This window comes from Lepisma saccharinum, chromosome 4 (genome assembly GCF_977018435.1).
Source record: "Lepisma saccharinum chromosome 4, izLepSacc3.1, whole genome shotgun sequence".
NCBI classification, from domain to species: domain Eukaryota; kingdom Metazoa; phylum Arthropoda; class Insecta; order Zygentoma; family Lepismatidae; genus Lepisma; species Lepisma saccharinum.
This window is the reverse complement of record NC_139232.1, coordinates 46889525-46908502: the sequence shown is the minus strand read 5'-3', so window position 1 is coordinate 46908502 and position 18978 is coordinate 46889525. Positions and strand designations below refer to the sequence as shown.

The 18978-nt window shown below is 36.9% G+C and overlaps 1 protein-coding gene across 2 annotated transcripts in view; it reads right to left on the bottom strand.

Annotated features, from left to right (window-relative positions):
- LOC145986445 (uncharacterized) overlaps positions 1–18277 on the bottom strand; it is a 57912-nt gene extending 39635 nt beyond the window's left edge. For both annotated transcript variants that reach the window (XM_083120464.1, XM_083120465.1), the window contains exon 1: positions 18127–18277. The gene's annotated coding sequence lies outside the window, so the exon portion shown is untranslated. The remainder of the gene's footprint in view (positions 1–18126) is intronic.
- Positions 18278–18978: the final 701 nt, after the last annotated feature.

Here is an 18978-nt window from a genome sequence, read left to right as displayed (position 1 = left end):
CATTCTGAATTGTACACGTTTGTATGCTCTGATGTTTTAGCTGCAAAACAAAACTTATCCGAAGTAGATTCCTCCCATAGTGCCCGAGTTATAACAATTCTCCTACAAAAATGCAAATTACCTATTTTTCGTAAAAAAAAATAATCACATTTTGGATCATTATTAAACTTGTATGGCACCCAAGAATATGAAACATGTTTCACTCTCTTGAGAAATGTCCAATCTATAAAAAGAATACTAAAGTTCGCGCCTTCTCCCCAAAAGAGTGGGAGAAGGGGGCAAACTCCAGATTTCTGTTTCTTTCCATTGAAATTCGGAGGTCGCGCCCCCCAAACCCCCCTTCCTCGGTTCGGCGTTCTGAATTGTACACGGTTGCATTCTCTGATGTTTTAGCTGCAAAACAAAATTTATCCGAAGTAGATTGCTCCCATAGTGCCCGAGTTATAACAATTTTCCTCCAAAATTGCAAATTACCTATTTTTCATAAAAAATAATCACATTTTGGCTCATTATTAAACTTGTATGGCACCCAAGAACATGAAACATATTTCATTCTCTTGAGAAATGTCCATTCTTTGAAGAGAATACTAAAGTTCGCGCCTTCTCCCCAAAATAGTGGGAGAAGAGGGGGCAATCTCCAAATTTTTGTTTTTTCTATTGAAATTCGGGGTCGCGCCCCCCCCCAAACCCCCTTCCTCGGTCCGGCGTTTTGGATTGTACACGGTTGCATGCTCTGATGTTTAAGCTGAAAAACAAAACTTATCCGAAGTAGATTGCTCCCATAGTGCCCGAGTTATAACAATTTTCCTCCAAAATTGCAAATTACCTATTTTTCATAAAAAATAATCACATTTTTGCTCATTATTCAACTTATATGGCACCCAAGAACATGAAACATATTTCATTCTCTTGAGAAATGTCTATTCTTTGAAGAGAATACTAAAGTTCGAGCCTTCTCTCCAAAATAGTGGGAGAAGAGGGGGCAAACTCCAGATTTTTGCTTTTTTCCATTGAAATTCGGAGGTCGTGCCCCCCAAACTCCCCTTCCTCGGTTCGGCATTCTGAATTGTACACGGTTGCATGCGCTGATGTTTTAGCTGCAAAACAAAACTTATCCGAAGTAGATTGCTCCCATAGTGCCAGAGTTATAACAATTTTCCTCCAAAGAGTGTTCGAATTTAAAATTCCCGCCGAGAAGCCCGGCGAGAGAAATTTCTCTCTCTCTCCTCCTGCCATCACTGGTTTCTGGCGCCATGGTTGTGTTGCGCATAAAAGGGGCCTAAAAGTTGATGCCGAAACTTACGAACGAGACTTCCTGCTCCCGTGCAGAGTTCCATAAGGATATCTTTAAATAAATAAATAAAAAAGAAGTCAATGAAGACGAAATTCCCTGACATTTCCCTGACTTTTTTTGACACCTCAAATTCCCTGACTTTTCCCGGTTTTCCAGGTTTTCCAGGTCTGTCGCCACCCTGTACTACTTATATCCCTGTATTTCCAACCGTTTGTGTCACTTGCCTCATAATGCCCTGAATATACGTTATATTATATGTTGCTTACCTTTGGAATTTTGAGTTCTTTCATTTCTATTTTGTCATCTGTTCAGTGTGTCACAGACAACTAGTATCAGAAAGACGAAGTGGATAGACTAAATTGTATATGCGAACTTGGTAACTGGATTTGCAAATATTTGACATGCAAGCTGAGATAAAATTTGATATATCCACTTACACTTGAATTCTATTTTCTTTCTACCAATTTTCGTATTGTTTGCTTACTTCCTGTTAGGTTAAAGGACGTGTTTTCTAGTTTTGTTTTACGGTACATAATGTGGCTGATTGTAGCTATGTCATTTTTCACAGAATATGTGTTCCTGGCAAACCTGGAACTCATCACCTCACTATGGGATATGACGTCACAAATGCAATCAAATATTGTGTGTGGTTGCCAGCATTCAGGTGGCAAAACGAGCTTTTTTGAATGACTGTAGCGCCGAAATAATGCACCAACGAGAAAAATGTTACCAAGAAAAGTTGTTTGTTTTGATGTCCTCTATACGTTTCCGTGGTCCGTGGGTGCCATTAAAATGACACCCTGTATAATATAATAATACATGAATACAGATTGAAAGAATGATTAAACTAAAGAAAAATTAAAAATTTCACATATACCTACAATTACGAATATACTCATTACAGTGATATTAGCAGGGTTTGAAAAAACCTTTATTTTTTTTTTTAAAAAAAATGTTTTTTTCGGGTTTAATTTGGTTTTGTAGAGCTTTATAAATAAAATGTGAATACATGTAATAATTCACATTTGAAATTGCTGCTCAACCTAGTCACTACACTTTGCTGCCTGGCGCACCAACTAGCAGACCACAACAAACTGCTAAACTATAGTAATGTTTATTTTTTATAATTTATTCTCTTACGATTTCCTGGTTATCTTTGTGTCTCTGTGGATAGCATGTTTGTATGTTTCAATTGATATTAGCACATGTTGTATCAATAATGGTATATGATACATTACGACTTTTGTCAGAAGCATCAAGAGATCAATTGCAGGTGTGTACTAACTTCAGTCATAAGCATAATAAAATAACGATAGTATAGATAGCATACATAGTATTCCCCGATAGTAGATTGAAAGAAACTGACTTCAGATCTGAGTTTAGCGACTTTTATTTATTAGAATGTATTTCATCTAGTGGCCGCGGTGGCTCAGTCGGTAACGCGTCTGACTACCATGCTAAAGGTCCCGGGTTCGATCCCCGGCCGGTTCAAATCCGGGAACTTTTCTAATGATGGAAGCGGCCCCGGTGCCCACCCAGCGTCGAATAGCATGGGTACTTGATCACATCACCCCCACTCACGACCAGATCAAGAAAGTGTGGGGCGTTACCCCCACACCCCCTATACGCCTTCATGGCGTAGTGCTATGCACAGGGGAGACTTTACCTTTTATTTCATCTAGCAACTGAAAGCAACATATTTTCATTTGCGTAGCTTTCTTCATTTAACAATTCACGCTAGCGCCTCAATGATAGTAGTTGCAGAGAAACAGACTTCAGATCTGAGTCCAGTGACTTTTATTTATTAGGATCTAGAAGTTAATTTTGAATGGGATTTTGTTTTATATTTTAATAATTATAGTATAGTAATAATTTCGTGTTTGTTATTTCAGGCACTGTAAATAAATAATCCAGCATGCCGAAAGTAGTGGGAAGTGGTAGAAAAACCTGCAGTGAATGGACTTAATATATACTTGTCAAAGACGTTTTGGTGGCAACTGCCTCCTTCTTCAGGTCAAGAAGTCGGCTTTACGGAAATCCACAAAGCTTAGTCATTTAGAAAGGATATTGGTTTTTACGTGGACAGGTTGAATGCTAGGATAACAAATGACTAAAACAGGACTATTCCCACATTTTAAAATCCCTTAAAACTCATATAAAAGCTGTTAAAACCCATGTTACTATCCGATCACAATTCACATGGTGACTGGAACTGGTATGTACTAAAATGCACGAGGTTGCGAGTGAGTTAATTTCTTCCTTCCCCTTCCATTACCTCCTATCAAACGACAAGTCGCATATGACGCTTGCCTCCCGTTCAATGTCTGGGTTAACCTTGAATACGATTTCTTTATATTCACGTTTTCCCCATTTTTTCAACATTCCTAGCCATATTTCATCAATATTACCATCTTCTCTATTCAGCTTGTTCTCTCAATTTTTACATATAAATGAGGCCTCATAAACATTCCTACTTAATAAATTGTCTTCCTCGCGTATAACTTCCCGTGTGACTATCTCATGTTCCTCTTCCAATACAAGCTCGGATAATCCCATACGGGGGTTTCCATCTTTAATATCCTTATTGTGTTCTTTCCATCGGATCCTCATACTCCTACCAGTTTGCCCTACCTATTCTTTCTTACATTGACATTTGATTCTGTGTATGCCCTTTTTTCCTCTACATTATCACCCTTTCTCATTCCTTCTCTTTTGTAACTCATAAAATGTTTCTCTAAACATTTAGGGGCTTTCATCCCACACTTAATTCTATACGCTTTTGTTACTCTTTCCACTCTTTCCGATACTCCCCTAAAATAAGGGTTTAGCCACATACTTACATTCCCCTAATTTCTCATTTATATTTTCCTCCACTTTCTTCTCTCCCTTGTTTTTACTATCTTTATTATCGTCCTTGGAGCATATCATTCTCGCCCTACTCAAATTCTTCCGCATTTCTTCATTTTTATACCCATTCTTTCCACCAATTCCAAAAATCCATGTTATTTCTTTTCCAGCATCGTCTTACAATTACATAATCTTAAGGCTTGAATGAAGAAATTTAAGAAGACATTATATTTTGTCCTCATAGCATGTGCTGATTCCTTATTTATGTACTTATCTCCTGCTAAGGGCTTATGGAAGACACCAGTTTTAATTTTCCTACTTGTCTTATTGATCTCCATATCTAAGAAGCTAATCCTATTATCTTTCATATCCTCCCTCGTGAACTTAATCCTTACCTCTTGTTCTTCTAGGTTCACATACAGGCTATCCAGTACCTTTTCTTTCCCAATCACTTAAATGTCGTCTACATATCTCCCATAGTACTTGACTCCATTACTTAATGTGCTTAAAGCTGCATTCTCAATATAGTGTATGAAGATACTTGAAACTATCCCAGAAAAGGGATTCCCCATTGCTAGACCTTCCTTTTGCATAAAGATTTTATCATTGCAGTAAAAATAATTGTAACCTGTACTTATGTTAAACCACCTAATGTACTCCCACACGGTTATTACATCTGATCTGCAATCAGCAGCTTTTTCTCGCGGTACGCTGGGGTGAAGGTTGACTATATCAAAACTAGCTATTCTGTCATAATCTTCAATTTCAAATGTTTTCAATTTCCCCCTTAACTTCCTAAGTGTTCATCACGCTGAAAGCCATGCCTTTCCTTACTTCATTAATTCTTCCTACCAATACCTTTGCTATCCCGTAACCTGGGTGGGAATACGTGGGTATAATTGGCCTAAGAGGGATGTCTTCTTTATGCCTTTTAGGAATGCTGAATGCCACAGGGATAGTTCCTTTCTTACAATTTTCAGTTAGCCTTTTCTTCTCGCTCCTACTTAATGTTATGCTAATTTCAATCTCTCTTTTTGTATCTCTCCGAATTTTATTAGTGGGGTCTTTGCCTAGCTCTATGTAGTCAGTGTCTATAAAACACTCTTCTAGTTTACTCCTATAGTCTTCTTTACTTATGACGACCATCCTATTATCTTTATCCGATCTTATTATAAATATGTAGTTCTTTTTGGCCGATTTTTTGACATTGTCTAATTTCTTTCTATATCCTTTACTGTTCTTTCCCCCACTTTTATCAAACCCTTTTTCATTCTCTTTCCGGATTTGTTGTTCCATAATATCGTGTATCTTACTCCTTACCTCCCTCTTATCATCCCTATCATCTAGGATAGACCCTATCCTTTCTGTAGTGATGATAAACTCCTCTTTATATATTTCCACGTTTCCTATCACGAACTTTTGGCCTTTTCCGGGTGTAATTCCTTATTAGTTAGATTAAGCAAATTGCTTTTCACTTCTCCGCTTTCCTCCCTCTTATGCGCCTTCCTCAAATTCTTCCTAGTTAACTTGTTTTGAATTCTTATCCTATTCTCATTCTTAGCCGCTTCCACATATTTGTGGTGCCTTTCTTCTACTCGATTCCAGGTTATCCTGTCCATTGTCGAGCTTAGCTCTAAATGTAATTCTAAACATTCACTATTTAGTTTATGCACCAAACCGTACACTTCTCTTATACAACTATTGGTCATCCTCATTTGACACTTCTTTTTCTGATCACTGATCATACCCCCTATTACTCAATGGAGTAAATCTCTATTTTAGAAATTTCGGAATGACTCCCAATCTCTAGTGTATCAGTTCCTTCTTCAAGCAAAGTGCAAAAATCAATGGCTGATTTTGTGGTAAAGACCACCGAAAATCAAAAGCACACATTAGATCAAACAATAGCAATTTTTTTCTACGCTGCAAACATTCCCTTCAATGTTGCGGAATTAAATCAGACAATGATAGAACTATTGAGACCCGGTTACAAACCTCCTACCGCGAAATCTATTAGCGGGAAACTGTTAGACCATACTGCAGAAAGAACGGAAGAGCAATTGAAGGAATCACTCAAGTCCAGCAGTATTACCCTAACACTAGATAGTTGGTCAGTGTTCGAAATGATCCAATACAGGCAGTTAGTATACATACAGGATCTAAAAGGTTTTTCATTAAGAGCGTGTGAATAGTCTGAAAAAAAGACCACAATAAAATGTGCGGCTATAGTAGAGTCTGCAATTACAGAGTGTGAAGTGCAATTTGGAAATAAGGTTTGCGCAGTGTTAACAGACAATGAAAACAAAATGACAAAAATGTGGCAACTTTTAAAACAAAAATACCATCAGATACTAAAGTATGGATGCTCACATCATCTCTTAAATTTGGTTGAAAAAGATGTTTCACCTCAATCGGTTCTAAGTTACATTGTTGAGGTAAACATATTTTCGAAATACAAATCAAGCACACGGGTGGTTAAAAGAAAAAATGGACTGATGCCATAAATTCCAAATGGACACTCAATGGAATTCACATCCTGATTGTGTGAAGACGTTTTTAGCTAATTACCATAAATATAGGGAAATAGCTCTGGAACACACAGATGAAATTGACAAATCTATCAAAAATTTTAAATAATGTTGGTATTTACACTGAGGTTTTGCACTTGGAGAAAACAGCTATCTGTTGATGCTTCTGCATTAGATACTTTCCAACTTGAGTGTACTTCATTATCACTTGCTGTTGAAGTCTGGTTGGATTTGTTAAATGAAGAAGTGCTACAACCCTACCACACTCATTTCAAAAAGAGGTTTGATCAGGCTGTTCAACCATTTCATTTACTGGCCAATATGATGGATCCGAAATACATGGGACGTCGCCTAAGCCCTGAACAAGAAAGAACAGCAGAAGAATGGACATCTGAAAGACATTCCGAATACCTTTCCGGTGTTATAGCTTTCAGGATTAAGGATACGGAATACTTCGCATCGTCAATGATGCAGGATAGCATCATACAGTAATTTTCTTCCACAAAGTGGTGGGAAATCATGGAAGTAAAAGCCGAGAAATCATCAAAATTGCCCAGTGGGTTCTGTGAATTTTTTGCTTGCCTTCATTCAGTTCCAGCATCGTCAGCTTCAATAGAAATAATCTTTTCAACTTTTGGAATAATTTGGAATAAAGTATGCAATAGACTCGGGATAGATAAAGCCGTAAAGCTGGTGAAGGTATAGAGGTTTATATGTTCAAATGATAGAGAATCCCAACAGATTGGAACTGATTTTTTTTTAATACTAAATTTTGTAATCGATAAATCGATCTGTTGTGTTTTTTATTTCAAGAAATACACTGTTACGTAGAACGTAATAGTTGTGTTATTGTAATAATGTAGTAATCATGTAATTCTGTGCTATTTGGTACCCAAACTGCAGTAACGAATGTATTCAATATTGAGCAAACATACATACGTACTTTGCTGTTCAACATACATATTGGAAAATTTTGTCTAAAGTACCTGAAGAAGCATAATATAGGCCTATGTAATTCATAATAAAGATTAAACGTTTGTATTGGTGTACTGAGTTCTGAAATTTCGTTCTACTTCATTTCAATATTACAAGTGTTGTGCATTTCAGATAGCAAAATTAATCTTTAATTATAATGACAGTCGTGATAGCATTCTAAGAATCTAAAATGCAATCTTCATTAGCATACACTTCTATGACGTTCCTTCATTTCAGAAATCATTGAAATACCAAAGTTAATGAAAAACCCACTGGATTTTAAAATGTTTTTTTCAAGTGGGCCCACCTTGGCGAGCCCTGGATATTAGTCATAAAATAATATAAATGTGAAAGAACAAAAAATATTAAAATATACAAATAAAAAAATAAATGAGTAGAGAAATAAATACAAATGTGAATGTTAGCCTTTAAGTAAATAACAATAGTAATAATAATAATTTGAAGATAGTGATAAAATTAAAAAGTTACAGTTATATAAGTATTTTGTCGTTCGTTGAGTGCCAGTTTAATACTAGTATGTGCCATGGAAAGTAAATTATCAAAGTATGAAAAAAGCTTCAAAGCCTTGCCAACGACCTGCCGCTGAAGACAATCGAGTTGGAACAATATCAGAGAAGACAATCTCTCAGAATCCTTGGCATCAACGAAAATGAAGGGGAGAATATCGATTCAATAGTGGTTGATCTCTTCAAAGAAACTTTAAAACTGAACATCACAGAAGAGCATATTTGCAGGTCCCACAGGGTAGGATATCCATCCAAGAATCCAAGACCCACTATAGTAAAGTTCATGAGTTACAGATTCAAAACACTGGTACTGAAGAACTGAAGGAAGCCAGCAGGAACACCCATTGCCATTGCTGAGGATCTCTGCAAGGAACGACTCCACCTGCTACGGAACACTAAGGACAAGTATAGGAATTGAAATGTTTGGACAAGTATAGGAATTGAAATGTTTGGACTGAGGACAGAAAGATCGTCATCAATACAGACGGAGAGGAAATACAAATACATAACAAGGTCCGATGAACTCTGATGAGTGCTGCTGCAAGTGTGTGTGATAAGAAGGTAAGTAGAGTTTCCGATAAAACAAGGCTTTCTTGGAAAGAAACGGAAATTTTGGCTTTTTACCAATTAGAGCTAATCTATTTCCCTTGAAGTTACTGTTCTGAGTTTACAGCTTTGTAGTGACATATTTTACAAGTTTACATAATGTAGCAGCCAAGAGACAGATATTGGCCAATCCCAGTGGACACATATTGCATAACGGATCAGATACAATTTTAACTCTAGCTTACCAAGAAGCCTACCATCTTTATTTTTTAGATTTTTCAACTGTTTGAAAATAAATTACATTCTTTCCTACGATGTTCCCAATATTTATTTATTACTTTTGTTCATAAAAACAAATGTAATGTAATTAGGAGGCAAACTGCACTTAGTGTGCATATCAGGCGCCATCTTGGAATGTGTCTCGTTCGACACACTCACGCCAGTGAAGTGTACACTTGGTTTGTAATGACGGTAATTATTGTAATTATTATATTTAATAAACAACCACACTTCTACAAACTGAAAAGCATTAATAGAAATTATTATAAATTTTGTTAATTCTTTTTGAATGATAAAATATATGTGACACACTCATGCAATAACTGGTTATTATTTTTTATTAATGATAGCAATTTTTGTAATTATTATAATTAATAAATAATTTCACACAATCAGCAAAGAAAGCAGTGATTCAATAATAAAATGTTTTCTCGAATTTTAGTGATAAAAAAAGTATGGGCTTGTGAGCCTCCCCCCGGTATGTAAGTTTCCCATATGGCAAGGGTAAGCTAGGGTTAAAGCTAAACATGTAGTCCTGATGAGCACATCTGACCATGAAATGTTTGTCTCTCAATTTAAATGTTGATGTCATAAAATATGAAACAAATGTTAATATAAAACTATTCGATGTTTCGGGACAATTAAAAATCTTATTGTTCATAACACATATGCAGAAGTATATGTATTATGTGAATTTGTGTAGATATCCTGTTTAACAGAACTTTGAGATGAAAGCAACACATGGCTCTTGGAAACGAACCATTAGAAGTAAATGCAACCTTTTGAACCGAAGCAACATAAGCTGCAAGTGTCACTTATCACTTGGCCTGTAACATTTTCTCACGGAACTTTCAGACCGAAGCAACAAGTGACATGTGCAGTGCTCGAAAAATCTTCTTCAGAGCTAGGTGCCAGCTCTGAAAATCAGGCGCCAGGAAACCACCTACTAGCAATTGTGGATACTACAAGAAGCTGAGCCAGCCCCTGTGGCAGAGTGGTTAGCACATCATGCTACGACGGTAGGGGTCCTGGTTTCGAATCCTGGACTGGGCTTGGATGTTTCTGAGTGTTTGTTCATCAATTTCATCATATCATTATTCATTACCATCTTCGAAAATTAGCCAAAAGTGGCACAAAAAACGAAGTAAAATAAAGCAAATCAATCAATCTATAAGAAGCTGAGCATCATCCTATTCACAACATCGCTAAATCATGTGAGAAAGCGGGAAGTGGGGGGTTGGGGACGAAGAGTAAGAAATTGTTACTGATTCTAAGGAATGTTCACAACGTTGATAAAAAAAAATCACTTGCTAGCTTACGCTGTACTGCAATTTGAACTTAGAATCTTCAAAGTTTCGTACATTGAAACTTAAAAATATTACAGCAAGAGATCACAGTCGCCAAGATGAAATTTTTAGTCACTATGGTGACCAGGACTTTTCGAGCCCTGGACATGTGTCACTTGGAAGCAGACCCTCAGTAATTCATTCAACCTTTTGAACCGAAGTGCACCAACGAGCTAAACATATCACTTGCATGTTGCTCAGACTACACTGTTTTCTCAATGGCGTGCATCATGCTGCTTCGGTCTGTTGTTCTTGCATGCACGGTGAACATTTTGCTTTATACTGAAGGAGACTGCATCGCTTGTCATCTGTGACTTCAGTCTGAAAGCTCCTTCATTGGTGCGCATCATGTAGCCTCGGTCTTTGTGTATGCTTGGTGGATGCTTCAGGGACGGCAACAGGGGTGGGTATGGGTGGGCCACCCAATCAAATTCAATAAATAGGTATGTACAATTAGGAAATGTAAATGGTTCTGTAAGTATAGGCTGGTTCTAACTCTATACATATTTTACTTGTGAATATTGTCAATACTAGAAAGTTCACAAGCTTCATCCCATAACAAGCTTTGATGTCATTTGGCGAAACTTTTGTCTAGTAAGTAAGTTTATGAAAATTTGAGCAAATATCCTGATGAAGGAATTCAATTTAAGCTTTTCTTTCTCCTTTCTTAATTTTGTCATTGTAAAGCTAAAGGTACTATCAGAACTCTTTTTTAAAATGTGATCTAGTGAACACTGCTATGAATAGAAGTAATCAACAGGCTTAGTAAGTTTTATGGGATACTCACAATTATAAGGTTATGATCAAGAGTTATTCAGAATTTAGGATGATTTGGAGGGTTGCAGCTCCCAGCCTTCAATGGGGAAAAATTGATTCGAAAGCAGCCATATACTGAAGAAAATGAAATGTGGAAACATATTTATAACTAGAGCCCGGAAGTTTGGCAAAATGCCGCTTTTTATCTACTGCATATATTGATAAAAATTTTCCGGATATACGTTTCTTATGTTGTTTCGAATGTTTTAGAAGCCTTTTCATTTTGCCTATTTTGCCTATTTGGGACCCCACTGCCTATTTTTAATTATAATGCCTTTTTTTTGCCTTTTTCAATGAAATTTGACCGTTTTTTTAAAAAAATATGTTGGCATTTATTTTTCTTCAGTTTATTATGTGAATAATTTTCGCTTTATTTAAGTAATATTGAACTCACGCATGTTTCAACATTGCTGAAGGAGAAAAGTGTGAGGAAAAAGTATTCCATGCTCAGTTAGGATATTGCCTTTCGGTTAACATTTCCTTGTGCTTGATTGACTTCTGAAGTGGAGAGGTTGATTTCGAACACAAAGAAGATATTTCTGAAATCTCCCTCTCGAACCCGAAAATTTCAGGAAGTTGCGCCTGAGCTTAGTTTACCTCCGCAACCAGTCTTGACGAGATGCGGAACCTGGATATCAGCAGCTAAATATTATGCTAACAACCTTGAAAAAATCAGTGAGGTGATCGATGCTCTTCCAGAAAATGAAGCGGCTTCGATTCGTGAAGTGAAAAAACTCCTGTGCTATTCAGAACTGAAGAATAAACTGTTGTTTATTTTTGCACATTATGGTGCATTTCCAGCGACAATTTTAAAGCTAGAGAAAAGAGGTGAGACTCTTATAGCGTCCATGAAAATCTTCGAGGAATCTATGCAGCAGATGATGGAAGTGCCAGGAGAAAAGGGGTCAGCTGTTGTGGAAAAGTGCAAACGTGTAGTGAGTGCAAATAAGGACTTGAAACAATTGAAAACAATTTGTGACATTCTAAAAGGTGAAAATGCTGTTACTAAAATGAGTCAAGCTACATTAACTTGTTTTATGTATGCTCCAATAACTTCTGTCGAAGTAGAAAGATCATTTTCTATTATGAAAAACATTCTCTCTGACAGACGACTATCAATGAATGTTGAGAACTTAAAAAAACAGCTTGTAGTTATGTGTAATCAAGACGGAGAAAATTGAAATGCTCTTCCCAATGTAGATTTTAACATTTTGCCAGAGATTATAGATATAAAGTAAGCGACTTCCAAATGTGCCTTTCTTTGCTTTATTTTGCCTTTTTTCATTTTTAGTGCCTATTTTCCACAATATAAATGCCTTATTGCCTGCCTATTTTAACGAAAATAAATGCCTGAACTTCCGGGCTCTATTTATAACTAACCATCTGACATGACTTGGGCTAAAGGTTATAGACTAACTGAAACTGTGCATAAATGATGGCCCTGGCCCTCCACATAAATCTCAGCCTGGGTATGATCAAAGTAATAAAGAATAAAAAAAAATAAAACATCATCTTCGCCTTGCTTCCTCCAGATACACACAAAATTATATCAACCTTTTAAGTGGGTCCACACTGCAATGCCAGGAAAGAAGACATGCAGAATTTTATGTTTGATTGACAAATTTTAAAAAATATTTCGCTTTTCTTCACTTTTGGCTAATCACAATGATGACATGATGAAAGTGATGAATGGACACTCACAAAAACACACATGCTCAGACCGGGATTCGAACCCGCGACCCCTGCATCATAACGCACTGTGTGGGTAATTTGATGTGCCACTTTGTTTATTCTATCACATTTTTTACATAGCTGTCATCTTCAAATAATGCAATGTATCTAAAATAACAATTTTTAATTTGTTCTAATTAATAACAAGTATTCACATATCACTACCATACCGAGGTGACCAAATTTTAATGTAACAGTTTTGTCGGTTTGGAAAAAATCTATCGAATTACTGAATCGATATTCCTAGTGGCTAGCACAATTTACAAGTTCCCTTCCAACATATACATTTTTACTATCAGTTATGCAGTTCTTATGATTAACTTGCATGAATTTCAAAGGAGAGGAAGAAAGGGGTGGAAAGAAACCTCGACTCGAGGGTGTCAGAGACCTAGGTACTACTTTACTATACCTGAGACACCTGGGAATCATTTCTTTCGCACTTTTTTACATTGCTAACGTACTATTCTGCATTCCGGAACACTTATTTAGGTGAAATAATTGAATTTGTTAGGAAAGTAATGTATATTTCTTACATTTACGAGTACTTACTGTTCTTGTTTATTTCCACACACAACATGGAGATAGCTTACCGTTCATCGTTCCTTGAGCCAGAAAAAACATTGACGTTAGCCCAAAAATTCACGATAGCCCCCACAAACCATCACGGGGATGAGGTATGCCTACTAGGTTAGGTTAGGCCTGTTAGGTTTGGTTCAATTAGCACTCCTTTCGTTCAATTTAACATATATGGACAATACGAGAGCGTATTGTGCTCTCATGCAGGAAGCAAATGGCGGCAGCAGCAATAGCGTGTCGGAAATAGACTTTCGTACAAAACCACATGCATTCGCATTAAAATGAATCAAAATTACATTCCCGAACATCAACAACGCTACAGAAAATGATTTGCGTAAGTACTTTCTCCTGTAAATTTGAAGAAATCTGTCTCAGGTATAGTAAAGTGTTACCGAGACCTACAATGAGGCAGCCAAATTAAAGAAAAAAATTGCAAATAATCAAATAGTGACTTTTTTCTTAAATCCTCCTGCTCAAATAGGCTAATTGTCACTAGATCTCCATTTTAAACTATAGTCCTAACAAGTACGCATTGGCCTTCCACTAGGAATTGAACCCAGGATTACTTAATTATAAGGCGAGAGCGTTATGCGATCGGAGAGCCGAAAATCAAATTCAATAAGATTTGAAGAAAGCAAAAGCAAGATCTCGTGACCTTGATAGTGTGTAGCCAGTCTGAAACGTATAGAGAAGGCTCCACCTCTGGTTGGAGGGGTGCGAGAAATAAAGTAAAAGATAAATTCAGTGAGGTCTGAGAGACAGTCCATAGTAGTTAATGGTTAAGGAAACTTGTTTTCCCTTAACGACCTCTATATGCTATGAAAGTTTATGAGCTGACACACTGTACATGCTACTTATACTACATTCAAGACCATACCTGAGACTTGAACACCAAGACACAGACAAGAAGATGGTTGTTGGCTAGAGTCTAGTTTACGTCCTTCTTGCCTTTCAGTGTTAACCGATGGGAGTTAACAACACTGCATGCTCGTGTTTGTGTCCGCGTTGTGAATGCGTGTTAAAGAAAAACAGGTTCCAAAAACTTCTAGATAGTGTAAAATACGTTTATCCCCAGTGATAGTTCAGTGGATCCGAACCACTATGTGCTTCCACCAGGTATCGAAACCGGGACCCCTTGATTACAAGGCAACGACGCTACCATTGTGCCATCGGGGAGGCCTAACAATGTGCTATAATTGAATTCATTGTTAAAGAGGAAATTCCTGCTGCTGAAATTCAGAACAGACTTCAGCGTGTGTACGGAGATGTATGCATGGGTGCTCGCAGTGTTAGAAGATAGAAACACTAGCATCAAAAAGATCACCCTTGGAGCAGTCATCCATGAACTGCCTCCACGGAATGCAAAATGGAAAGAGTTGACATCATCATTAAAGAAGACAGACAGGTCACTGTGGATACAATTGCAGCAATACTTGAGATAGGACACAGTGCAGTCCAGGAAATGATGGCAAGGTTAGCCTAACGAAAAATTTGTTGTCACTGGGTCCCATATTTATTGATGACAGACCATAAAGTGCTGTGAAAAAAAACACTGCTCAAGAACTTCTTCAGAGATATCACAATGAAGATGATGATTTTTTATTGAGTATTGTGACTGGTGATAAATCTGGTTCCATCATTATGAACCGGAAACAAAGCAACAGAGCATGGATTGGCACCATTCCAAGTCACCCGTAAAAAGAAAGCAAAGACAGAAGCGTCTGCTAGCAAAGTTATGTGTACAGTCTTGTGGGATGCATTTCTTGAACCTGGGATAACCAGAATTGCTCGCTGTTATATCCAAATACTTCACAAGTTCAGTCGTGCATTGCAGAATAAACATCCTGGAAAGAAAAATCATCTTTCAACACGATAATGCATGCCAGCACTCGGCTCAGTTCATCTGAGAGAAAATTGGGAAAATAGGGTGGGGAACTTCTGCATCACCTCCTACAGTCCTAACATTGCACCCTCAGATTATCATATGTTCGGTTTTTTGAAGGAACAGTTACGAGGCCAACACTGTGGGAGAGGTTCTTTGCTGAATATCATCCACTGCATTACACAGATATAAAGGTAATGGTTCCAAATTTTTAATGATTTTTTTAAAAGTTTTCTACAATAAAGACGAAGTATTGCAGAAATTATTAATTCAGTAAATTTAAAACCTGGTGAAAGTAATTACCAATGTTTGGAGTTTGAAAAATTGTCACTTATCAATTAAAAAAAGAAGAAACAGTACATTACCCAAGCATTTGCGCTTCCCATTGACAAGTAATTTTCATTCATAAATGAAAGAGAAAGGTTCTCAGAATAGTGAAAATGATTGTGAAAGTAGAGTTGTTATTTGAATGAGAGACCTAGGGGCCGTTTACCCACTGTACTCCCTCGAGAATTACATCGATTTTTTTTAATACACAGGTTTCAATGTTTTAGTTCAGTATTAGGAAAGAACAAATAAAAGAGATATTTGATCCCAAAGAATGGCTCTCGAAAGTTAAAACCTGTAATTTCGGAGTACTTTCGCCACTTTTTGTTAGTATAAGCTGTTTGGGTATGGCTTAAGATGACCGGACCCCTCTCTGATTTTATTTTTTCTTCATATTTGATATACTTGCTAATTGAGGCCTGCTAATGACGAATCTGAAGTTACAATTTGTCGGAAACATCTAGAAATTGCAAAATAATTGCGAACTATTCAAGCTAACCCCACGAACCATTGGCGTGTGGATAGGTTAGTTTCGGTTAGGTTAGGCAAACATAGTTAAAATTTGGTGTCGTGGTAGTATCTGAAACTAGAAATTGCAAAATAATTGCGAACCATTGACGCTAGCCCCACGAACCATTGACGTGTGGTTAGGTTAGTTTCGGTTAGGCAAACATAGTTAAAATTTGGTGTCATGGTGTATCAGGAATATACATATTTCCTTCTGAAACAAAAAAAATCGCGAAGATCTACTGTTTCCATTCCGGAAACTAACACCTTATTTTAGCTTATTTTGTAATTTCTAAACATTTCCGACAACTTTTAACTTCAGATTCGTGATTAGGATGCCTCAATTAGTGAGTATGCCAAATATGAAGAAAATCTGAGAGGGGTCTGGTCATCTTAAATCGTTCCGCTGTTTGTTATGTACACTAAAATAGCTGAAAATAACTATCGGTAACAGTTCCGTATAGTGGAGATGGATTTCTTACTTTTTACAGAAGAAAGTACTTACGAAAATTATTTTGTGTAGCATTGTTGTTGAGGTTCGGGAATGTAGTTTTTTCCCTTTTCGGTACTTGTTTACTATCCTTCGGACACATTTATTTATTTTTACAGAAGAAACTACTTACCGTAATAAATTCCTGTAGCATTGTCGAACATCGGGAAGGTGTTTTGTGTGACGTGGGAATGTTTCATAGCTGAAATTCATGTTGTTCGTTGAAAATTAATTCTCCGAATAGCTAGCCCCACGAACCATTGGCGTGTGGATAGGTTAGTTCTGTTAGGTTAGGAAACATAGTTAAAATTTGGTGTCGTGTTAGTATCAGGATCTAGAAATTGGAAATAATTGCAAACCATTGGCGCTAGCCCCATGAACCATTGGCACATGGTTTGGTTAGTTCTGTTAGGTTAGGAAACATAGTTCAAATTTCATGAAAACAACGTTGATACACCTTCAGGAATGTTCCGCGAAGCAGATACGTAAGTATGAATGTCAAAAATCGACGAAACGAAAAAATTAGAGGTGTCCGAAGGATAGTAAATTTTTACCACTTTCTGTACGTGAAGACGATCTTCCGTGTTTTAGATGACGTTACCCCCAATAAGTGATCGGTAACGGTTCCGATTGTTTTATGATTTCTCCTAGCACAAAACTAATTATCGTAGAATTTTGGATATGATTGTCACACGAAATTTGAACCTTCCTTAAGGTAATGAGCACTGTTTAGACTAGAAAAAAGTTATTTATGTTTAAAAAAAAACTTGAAAATTACCTTATGCACTTCTCATGGACAAAATATTCTCAATCGACAGTAAATATCGTAGAAGCGTGGGAATGAATGTAGAAGTAAATTTGAACCTTAGTAGAATGCATTTAGGGACTTTATTTTAATGCTAAGGTAACCTAACCTAACCACGAAAGCATATATTAAACAAAACCTTAAGTAATCGCTAAAACTCCACAGTATGTGTTAACAGACATACATCGAAATCGAACCATGTAAAAATTGTATTCGTAGCATGATGAAATCGCAATAAAACAAAGGGAACTTGAGCCTATTCTAGTCCCTCAGATGGGTTTAATTCTGAAATTATTCATCCATTTAATTTTTCCCTGATAAGATTCGTATTTTTTGTCCCAACCTTCTGGGTGCGTGTATATATAGCAGATACACCTATCACTATACTACATACAATTAAGTCGTAGATAATTAAAAGGACCTCCAAAACAAGAGTATAGTAAATAAGTTGAACTTGTAAAGTGAGATTCAACTTCTATGTTAATACGAAAAAGTGAACATTGTAGATTACTGCGATGTGGCTAAATTTAGTTTATGGCACGCAATAAAAATTCATATCTATTTCAAAATATAAAGTTCATATAAAACGTAATTACGATCATTCATAAAGGTAAAAAAAAATAATTTACTTTTTTAGCGAGCTATATTACCTTACAGAAACGACAACTCAAGTAGTTACCATCCTAGCACCACAAGTTCGAGTTGCGAGGTATTTAATGGCAAGCTAATTATTGAAACTGATTTCACGCAGGACAACGACGTACGCAACATCGTTTCCAGAATTAACTTGCATCCATTACTTCACTAATTCACTGCCATTATTCGTCTGGCGCTGGCCTCCTGGCAGACAGTGACATACAGTGCTGACACCTGGTGGGAAACATGTCGCAGGTCGGAAACCACAAATCATGATAAATAAAAAATCTAGAAATAGAAAAGTAAAACAATAAATAGGAAGTTCCGTTTACTGCCAATGAACGGCAAAGATAATGGTAGGCAAATTGTCCATCCTTATTTTCATTACTTTTTATTCTACATCCTGTGATGCTTTAAGGAATGAAATGATGTTGGTGCGAAACAGGCATTGCCCTCTGCTTATTGACGTATTTATTTCAATTCATTTTATCATCATATTGTGCAATGCAGACCGAATGAAAATGGTGATGGACTATTCGCCTATTTTTTCTTTTGCCGTTGGGTACTAAAAAAAATGCTAATGAAGATGAAGCTCTGTTCCAGAATCATTCCTAACACGCTGCATGCAGTTGCGTAAGGCGATTTTACTTGAGTGTGGTTTCCGGGCCCTACAGGCCCTTCCGAGTTCTATGGGGGCTATTCACCGGATGTTTACATTTCTGTGCTTCCTTGGCGCTGGCAGGAACTTTACTTCCGGTTTTCACTACAATAGCATGGAGTTCAAAGGTGTAAAGGCAATGTCTTAAGAAAAGGTGACATTCCGTGGCATTTGGTTACAACTAGGGACATTGCTAGGGATGGCCAGA